The sequence below is a fragment of the Amblyomma americanum genome, chromosome 10 (genome assembly GCF_052857255.1).
Source record: "Amblyomma americanum isolate KBUSLIRL-KWMA chromosome 10, ASM5285725v1, whole genome shotgun sequence".
Classification (NCBI taxonomy): domain Eukaryota; kingdom Metazoa; phylum Arthropoda; class Arachnida; order Ixodida; family Ixodidae; genus Amblyomma; species Amblyomma americanum.
The window spans coordinates 104,175,433-104,184,429 of NC_135506.1; the positions used below are offsets into that span (position 1 = coordinate 104,175,433).

The 8,997-nt window shown below is 43.4% G+C and overlaps 1 pseudogene; it reads right to left on the minus strand.

Annotated features, from left to right (window-relative positions):
* Positions 1-2,150: 2,150 nt before the first annotated feature.
* Positions 2,151-5,392, minus strand: LOC144107448 (glutathione S-transferase-like; annotated as a pseudogene).
* Between the last annotated feature and the right edge of the window lie 3,605 nt (positions 5,393-8,997).

The following is an 8,997-nucleotide window of genomic DNA, read 5'->3' on the forward strand; positions in this document are numbered from 1 at the left end:
GAACTACGCGCCACACCAGATTGCGGAGGTGCCACTTTGGGCAGTACCAAAACCATCTATACGGACAACAATCCCAGGGATAACAAAGAAAACGCACATTCCAACAGTCGGATTGAAACAGCTGGCGCTGTCATACTTTACATCTATGTATACTAACACCCAGCATGTTTTCGTGGACGGATCCGTTACGACCACTTCTTCAGCTGCAGCGGTGATAGTGCCAGGAAATGCCTCATGTCACCGTTTCAGGCTCATGCACAAAACATCCTCTACGGCAACCGAATTGGCAGCCATACGAGAAGCCGTCCTTTATATTGGTCACCAGCCAGCGCAGCAATGGACTATATTCTGCGACTCGAGATCGGCATTACAGGTCGTACAAACTTATCTAAAACCAAGAGCATGCGAGCAGCTGGTTCAACAGATTGTGCTTTTGTTAGCCGAGGCTTTCCACCGCGGCCATATCATAAAGTTTCAATGGATACCGAGCCATTGCGGCATAGCGGGAAACGAGCGTGCTGACGCCGAGGCTCGGATGGCACATAGTGATGGTGCTTTCATTGAGATAGCCTTTTCAAGATCAGACATTGGAGCCTTGTTGGCGCATTTAATGCAGGCGGCAATGCAGTCGCACTGGCATGATCCGAGTCATCAACAGGACCGCGTGTGTAAGCTTGACGCTGGCTCACGATTACATTTCCCATCTGTGGTGGTGCGACGTCATGGGACTTTACTCCACCGGCTACGGCTTGGCGTTGCCTACACCAACCACTATCTTCACAAGATCGGCATCGAAAGTAACCCAAATTGCGCACAGTGCAACACACCAGAGACTATTGGACACCTTCTTTGCGCGTGCCCGAAGTATACTTCTGAAAGAACAACATTGGAGGCGACCGTGAAAAACCTGGACTCTCGCCCTCTCTCTGAGGAAACTCTTCTGGGCGCAAGGACGAGACGTTCTGATTGGTGGCGTGTGACAAAAGCCCTGCTCAACTTTTTGTGTGAAACAGGCCTGGATACTCGTTTGTGACCGCCTGTGCACAACCTACATGGTTAATGACATGTGTCGGTGTTGTGTTGCAGACACCAGTTTTGAGTTTTATGTGTGTCCAGTAACCGCGATGCGAGCGCCAGCCAGTGTTGTGTGTGTGTGTGTGTGTTTGCGTGTGCATAGACATCACCCGTGAAACTCATTGTATTATGCCATCATCAGCCTTCATTCACACTTTCCTTTTCCTCCTCTTCCCTTTCCCCTGTGTGGAGTAGCAGGCCAGGGCCCTGTTACCACCGGCCGACCTCTCCGCCTTTCTTTCATTAAAATTCCCTTTCTTCTTCTTCTTCAGGAATGTAGTTATGATCTCCAGAGATCGCAGCACAGCACCAATAAATTTATCCCCTGAGGCACAAAAAGCGTGAGAAAGTTAGCCTAGGTATTTAGCACACTGTTTCATCGCTGTAAAAGTTCTGTGCTGGTAATCATTAACCACCGCTATTATCCTGCTCCCCTTCTGCCTGGGTGCGGTTGTTCTAAGCTTGTTGCTTTGTCCATGGCTTTGCATTCATGTTGTGAATTACTTTCTGTACTTTCCTTTTGCTTTCTCTTCTTGGCTTTACTCTATGTTGATATGCCGAGTGCGGTTCCAAATCAGGAGAGAAGGCGACACTTCTCAGACATGCCTATGCTTATTTCTCAAGCCCCCTAAGGAACTGGTCTATGTTCTCTGAATACCGTTTTAATTTACAATTTGCATCGTGAGGCCGTTAAACAAGTTACGTTAGAAGAAAGTAACTCCTGTTGTTTGTTTAGTGAAATAACTTAGCGTAGCTTCGATAGTGCTAAATCTCGTGGGTCAAAATTCTGAAGTGAGAAAGCACAACAAAGAAGGGTAGTTTGCAAAGAGTTAACCCATTCTTAATAGAAAACAAACTTATTTAAGGAAGAATATCTATAGGCTGGTGCGAATAACTATGCCGCGACATGGTTATTGTTTGTTTTTTGTAGCAAGGCTTTTCAAACTTACATAACCAGAAAGATCAGAGTTACAACTTTTCTGCACCCATAGGCTTGCGCCAAAATATATTTCAACGACAGTTATGCACATTTACGTAAAGGAGAGCGAAAAAGGCCACATGCAAGCCAGTTGCAACTACTTCTCGAAGCCCCATTGAATCATTGGTCCCAGGATCGGATATTTGCTGTATCTGTCGGAGTTGAGGTACTCCTCGACGGTTGGTAGCTCCTCAAATCGCTTCAAGTAAGCCGTCAATATTGGAAAACCCTCGAACGCATTCGCGTTCAGCTCGTAGTTTCAGTCTAGGGCCTCGTAGAGAAGGAAGTCCACGTATGTGAGCCTCTGTCCGAGGACCCACAGCTTCTCCTGCAGCTGCTCTTCCCAGGGCTGAAGGATGCCCTCCATCCTCTGTTCGTACTTGGGCCGAGTCTCGTCGTAGTTGGGCGACGCGACCGCCATAATCAGGTTCCACGCCAAGTCACGCGCGTGCTGCTCCAGCTGGTCCAACTCCTGCGTTTCTTCTTCGTCCCTGCACAAGAAAGCACACGCGGCGGAAAGGTGAAAAGGGAGGCGCAGGTACATAAAAAAAGAGAAACACATGGTAACGTTTTCGGAATTCAGAGTTTATTTTATTTTAGCTAGAAAGCAGGTAGACATCATGAGCAAGAAAGTTTGAAAGGGGAATATTCTTCCAAGGAAGACGAGACAAAAGGCGTTTCATGTACGCCTGACAAGGCCTTGCCTCCTTGCGAGAAACATTTCAATCTCTAAGCTACAAAAGCCGTTGAAAAAACACATTGCATCTTTATTTACGCACTGAAAACAGAAGTATTGTGAACAGGGAATTATATGAAATTAAAATCGTAAGTACTACAGAATACAGGACACTGTCCGAACACAAGATTACAATCAGTCAAGTTATTGTAGTGTCAGAAGGCAAGAGGAAGCAACAGTTGCATAAATATGAATCACAACAAAAGAATAACTCCTAACCAGTTAAATTATTACAATGTCAAACGTAGTTAAACAGAGTAGAAGTGCGATAGCATATCTTTAGCCTGGTTGGCTCATAGTTTTCATTTGCTGGGTCGACGGCACGTCTTGCTGCGACATTAGGTTCAGGTTAAACTGAGTTCTAGGTTAATCTGCTCTGGTCTGTCAGCGCCTCAGATGCAAGTGAAGACGACGATGTGCAATAGACAGCGCGATAGTGTGTTTCTGCTCAACAGGAATCGTGATAGGCTGCGCCGGATTCAAAGGGCTCTCGTGCAGTCCCCAAAGAAGCTGATGGCCGTGGCGGTGGATGGATTATACCGTGACCAGTGAAGTCACGGCAATATTTCTTTAATTCATTCATTCAAAGCCAAAGCAAAGCCTTCAGCGGTGGCCCGGTTTTTACTGCTTTTGTCTGGAAGTAGAGCCTTCGCTCTAAAAAGCAGGGTTACTGACGCGATGAGAGGACCCGAAGCAGAAGCCGGTTTTTAGCTGTCATCAAAGCATTACCGGAAAGAAATGATGATTTGTGTAGGAATAATGGCTGCCATAACGTCTATGTGCTTTCAATAAAACAATTCAACAAATGTCCTTGTCCTGTATGGCGATCATCCTTATCTCAAAATTGTGTCATTAACAGGAGCACAAATATATGTTCTATATATTATGATCCGACTGTATATGTGACGATCGCAATTCCAGGAATCAGAATCCCATTAGGCCCATCAGATTGGGGCCACCTTTATCGACGTTGACAAAGCTTTAGACATATGTGCCGTAACAAGCTCCTTCTATAGATAGCTCAGTCATCAAGAGCACACAATTTATTTTATTTCTGCTATTTCTGGTTTTGTTTCAGTTTATTACCTTTGATAAGGACGCCATCAGGTTTATTCATAAATGTAGTGAAAACATGATGGCAGGCTGGTCAATGTACTCTATCGTTATACTACGTATAGCTAACCTCAAGAAGCAACTGCTTCTAAACAACATTTTCCCAAGTCTTCGGAGGGGAGCTATAATTAATAAAAAAAGAAGTTTGCGGAAACGACTACTATTTTTTAACAGAAATAGAGATTCAATTCCAATGCACGCATCATTCTAAGGGTCAATGTTATGAGCTCGTAACGGATTCCGTTTACTTAGCGCCAAGTTCAAAAGTAGCCTAGAATTGTAAAGCCATATGGGTATTATCTTTTGCAGACCTCGGTCAACTCTAATATGTTTAGGTTTGACATTAAAACTGTGGACAAAAAAGGCATGTTAACAGCGCACAAATCCTTAATGCGACTAATGCATGAATGCGCTTTGGTTCTCTTCCTTGCGCGTTCTTCCCGTAACAAGAAAGCAATCGATGTTTATACCAAGGGTACCACCGTGGTTTATGCCTAACAATGATGAATACTTATAAGTTAGATCGCAGGTGCACAGGGCAATGAGACAACGTTTTCATCACACTCAAAAGGCCCGTAAATAAAAATACCGTCATCACAGCTTGCATCTTCTCTATGTCTATCTGCTCTTTAGCATAAACTAACTGGCGTGATAGCCACTCTACATCATGCAAATATAACCATATGTGAATGGCTTTAAATACTGCCTTAGTCCTTATTGTTTTTTTGCATCCACAATTCAGCAGTGGAATAAGTGGAATGGGTCTCAGTGGGATTTCCTTATTAATCATTTTATTCATGGACTTTCCAGTTATGTGACAAATTAACATTTCGGCCATTTTGCTTAAATATTTGTACGTGATACTAAATATGTGCATTCCTGTATGCGTCCCTCTTTGCTTGGCATTATGTTCATCCTGCTATGCTTCACCATTCTAAAGACAGTATTTGTATATAAATATTATCTTCAAGGATGGATTATGAATAATAAAGCACAGAAAAATAATAAAGCCGCTTAGATAAAAGTTATGCCAAGTGAAATAAAACAAGCGATGTCTTTGTACTGCAAAGGAATGCGCTCGACTTTTACCTGCTCCAATAATAAAGACAGTCGAGCCTTGTGGTTTGACTACATCTTGTGTAAAGCCTGTAATTGTCGCTGGCGCATTCCGCGGTCTAGATGAGGCAGTAAAAAGTTATGACCACAAGCTACTTCGCCACGTACCTTGCGACTAGGTCGTGCTGGCGACCCAGAGAGCGAATGATGGCGACGCTCTGCGTCATCTTGATGTCGTCGTCGATATAGTACGGAAGGTTGGGAAACTTCAGGCCCAGGGAGAACTTTTCCCCGTACCATTCTTCCCGGTCGAAGTCTGGCTCTGGACCGTAGTTGCAGCGCTTGTCTTCGAACTCGATGCCCTGGTACACTAGCAGGTTGCGTATGGGCTGCACGATGCCTCTTATGTTCCAATAACCAAGGACTGGAGACATCGCGGTGGGAAGCCATGAAAGGAAAAAGCATGGGTCACAATGGAATATGTAGGCATACATGCATTTTTTCCAGCACAAAATGGCAGGAAGTCTAACCGCGTAAAAATTAATGTTCACTCAAATGCTCCCTCTTTATTAGCTTTCAAGCGGGGTATTATAGCGGCAAGTCATTGTAAGAAAGATGAGGTTTGCATGTTATAGCACACTGTAAAAAATAGGCTTCACTGCATGCGACAAAAATGTAATGAAAAACTGTCCAAACCATAACGTGTACATCGCATCAACGGCCGTAAGGCGTCATCGAGGCAACGCTAAAAATTTTAGGGGCACACTTCACATTCGCCTTCAGGGCGTGAATGCGTCCGATCAGCGGATTGAAGTCTTCTTTGCTTCTCACTTCTCAGACACAAACATTGTTCTTTAATTTGTTCAATTTTATTTTAGTGCGAAAGCACTAATTGACAGGGTGAAACTTAACCCACAAACTTGTGGCATGCCTGACCTTGAGGGTGCAGAAATGAATAATGTCGCCACTGAGTGTATAACCCGCGGCGGCGCGAACAGATCAGCTGCGCCGGCCACTGCACGAAAACACTATGCTATCGCCGCAGCTGATCACGCCTCGTTTTAAAGCGCAACACACAATAGTTCTGTTCATTGCACATCATCGTCTTCATACACTTCCATCTGCAGAGCGAACATAGATCAGTTTAACCACGACCAGTGCTTAACCTGATTCTAATATTGTCGCCAGACGTGCCGACAACCCACCAGAGCAAATGCAAGAGCCCAACAACGATAAACACATATGCTTTCACATGTTTCCTCGGATTAACTACGTTATAACCCTACCACTTTTTCGCTTTTTTATATACTTATTTTTATTCTCATATTTTTAATTGCCATACGACACATATCTCTGATTTATCTCTACAAGAATTAGCAGGCATCGAATGCAGCCGATGCGATAGAGAGCGCATTAGAAAGCGGCAGAAATATCTGCATGAGTTTGAGTTGGCAAGCGGCTCCCAAGACTACTAGGAATGGTGTTTAGGACAGGTCTTTTCCTCTGTAAAAGGTGGTGACGGTTAACTGACGTGCAAGTAATGGGCCACAAAGAGAAACTAAATTCTATAAAAATCAATAAATTGCCGGGGGCTTTGGAATGTTTAAGGTTTGAGCCTGTGGAAAGCAGTTTGCACTTTCATGCACGTACGTATCTCCAAATAGCCCTAGGGGATCCTGTATGCCAACATAAAGAGGAATATTCGCAGCTGAGATGTCCTGCGCATTCCCAATTATCCTAGCAACAGCATCTGTCGTGGGAGTGGCAGCTGTCACTGACATGCCACTAAAACAACGTTTACGATATCTAAACAATAGAGACACATAACAGCGAATTGTGTCTAAATGTATACTTTTTCTTTAATAAGAGAAGTACAGTTAATACGGCCTCCGGGTACAACAAGCGCAATCCGCGTGACTATCGTGGTTCTTATAAGTGGACTCTACTTAACTTCAGCATTACTCCGTAGGTGTTTTATGTATGCCCTATCCTAGGGGTTCATCGATGTTAGAATTAAATTTTTCTGTATCGCTATGCGAAACAATAAAGACGGAGAAGTCGTCCCATATATATATATATATATATATATATATATATATATATATATATATATATATATATATATATATATATATATATATATATATATATATATACGTAACCGCGAAACGACAGGTTAAAGGGCATGCACTTTGTGCTATTTGGATTGGTTTACTTAGATCTTAACGTTCCGAAGCGACTCAGGCTACAAGAGATGTCGTGGTGAAGGGCTGTCTAAATTTCGACAACCTGGGCTTGTTTAACGTGCACTCACATCGCACACTACACGGGCCTGTAGCAGCCGCCGCGGCCAGAATCGAATGTGCTATTTAGAGATGGGTCTGCGTCGAGCTACTACTGCTTTCTGGTCACAAAGAAGGTATATTCACTTAAAAAGTCGTTTTATAAGCTATAAATTGCAGTTGTCTCCATCACCGGCCATTTTCTGAAGACCGAACCACGATAACGCCAGTACATCTTTTTATACGAGATCTCTCAGGCTAGGCTAAACTGATATTCCATTCGTAAATGTAATCGCAGACAGCCTTCGATAGTTACGTCGCATATTGCAATTGATTGGGGCGAAACTGGACATTTTTTCAATGCAATTTTCTCAGCAATAATTGGTATTTATGTACGCAAACAAACACAGCATAACGCATAAAAAACCACAAAATTATATCTTAGCAAGACAGAAAGTTGGATGCAGTAGGTCGCGGTGTCTGTTTAACGTTGATTTTGCCGCCAGCCTTGGAAAGCCTTGGACGCTAAGTTATGCGGGTCCTTAACCCAAGACAGGTAAAATAACCGCCAGCATTCTTTTTCTTGCTTATTTTCGAAAAAGTTCTTTACTGCTTCCCAAGACGCACCTGTCAGTGCACAGACGACTGTTACTTGAGATCGCCTTTAAACGAAGGAACAGATTGCAGCAGCGGAAATATTGACAGGGAAATACCAAAACAAGAAGAGCTACCTTAGCTAGCCCAGGCTGCTTTAAGACTTTATGGTTTGAGGATAAAGCGCGCAGGCTCCATAAAACTACCACACCGCTTCTGCGTTGAATTGTGGTTTTCGAAATTTTGGCATACTCTACAGCGTATAATGGCATGCCCTGCACAGCTCATTCCCACACTGAGTGGCGGCTTGCCCTGGCGTACACCAGAAAAAGTGTTGGACATATATCTTCGTGTTGACCTTAGTGTTGCTGCGTTCTTTCTTGGATAGTATCCTAACCGACACAGAAATATGTTCGCCACAAAACACAAACTTGATTATAATTTTTTTCCTCGCCAAAGCAACGCATAAATTCAAGCGAAACAAAAAGTACGTGTTATAAAAGACCGTTCATTTTTTGACACGGCTAATACAGTGCGTAAATTGGATGTGCTGGCCTTGTTTTGGATTCTGCATGTTAAAGTCGATGTGGAGCACTTTGACAGAGAGCAAATTGAGAGTACACGTTTCTGCCTTGTCATCTTGCGACAGAAAAGCACCCAAAATTTTAATACCAGCAAATACTCTCCCAACACATTCTTCACATCTCATGTGAAGAATGTGTTGCGTTGGTACTTAATTACATACTATTTTTACCAATAATTTTGGTCTCAGTCAGTGCCAGCGCTGAAGGGCACCTTGATATCACAGTAGATTGACCAACTAAAACTAGCACGTTCATAATGACGTCAGCGTCACCGGCAAGTACTGGTTATTCATGTGAGCAACCTCTGGGTTTTGTGACTTTATAATAATTGGCGAAAGTGCAACTTGACGTCACTCGATTCTCGTGGAAATGCTGAGCGGCTGCTTGGACAATATTCAAAATCATAATAAATTATGCAGCACTCAACCCCTGGGCTGTCAGTTGTAGAAGGCATCTGCCTACGCCTTTAAGACATATCTTATCGTTTGTAGGCGTTTTCAATTTTGTGCTCTACACCTTTAGAAGAATGTCTATTGTACCAACATATATGGGATGCAGCGTGTTCTCGAGTGCTGTGAC